The sequence below is a fragment of the Hipposideros armiger genome, unplaced genomic scaffold (assembly GCF_001890085.2).
Source record: "Hipposideros armiger isolate ML-2016 unplaced genomic scaffold, ASM189008v1 scaffold_5816, whole genome shotgun sequence".
NCBI classification, from domain to species: Eukaryota; Metazoa; Chordata; class Mammalia; order Chiroptera; family Hipposideridae; genus Hipposideros; species Hipposideros armiger.
In genome coordinates this window covers 1-852 of record NW_017736856.1, presented here as the reverse complement: position 1 = coordinate 852, position 852 = coordinate 1, and the positions used below count along the sequence as shown (strand labels likewise).

Below are 852 nucleotides of genomic sequence, written 5' to 3'. Positions count from 1 at the left end.
CATAACTCAGGTTTACATTTTCATCAAACTGCAAATTTAATCAATGCATTTACTTTAAATAAAATCTAGGCAATATGGATATTAAAAATTTTTAAAGAAAGTTTACTCCTTTATCAACTTGTATACATTTCAGAATTTGAGTGGATTCACTTTTTTTTACATTATTTTTTTTTCTTCAGTAATAAACATTCAGCTCTCAACTGGGGAATTTCACTACATAGAGATGCAGTCCTCCTTTTATTTCATATAACCATCCTACTTGCATATATCTACTCTATTTAGTAGGATCCTGTGTTAATTTTCATATACATGTGGAACAAAAATAATGATATAATATAGTGCTTTGTGTTTTTAATAGGGTGATGTTTATAGATCAGCAAACCTGTAGTGCATAACTTTCTTTCTTAAAACCTTCCTCATAGTCCATCTAGCTAAGGATCATGTTATTCCTTAAGGAAAATTTGTCTCCAACACAAAACCTGTGGTTACAAAGCTGACATGCAAAGCAATCCAGGAGGTGATACATTGTCCTTGGCTCACATCACCATCTCAAAGGCAAGGATGAGCTAACTAGAGGCAGCACAGTTTCCCTTCACACTGAAGAGCTTCAGATAGTCTCTGTGACTCAGGATAAGATTATCTTTAGTGAACAGGTTGGAGCCCGCCTCTCCCAAAGGACAGTCACAGCAGGCACACTTCAGGCAGTCTTCATGCCTGCATTTGTCCAGTGCCTTTAGCAGATACTGGTCCTTGATCTTTCTGTTGCAGCCAACACAGCCTTTTGGCTTGGTGTCTGGCTGGACTGAGAGTATGTGTACACCAAAACTTTTCTCCTTTTTCTGCGTGAGTTGA

At 37.2% G+C, this 852-nt stretch overlaps 1 pseudogene; it reads right to left on the bottom strand.

Moving 5' to 3' along the window:
- Window positions 1-336: 336 nt before the first annotated feature.
- On the bottom strand, window positions 337-848 carry LOC109378872 (LIM domain only protein 3-like; annotated as a pseudogene).
- Window positions 849-852: the final 4 nt, after the last annotated feature.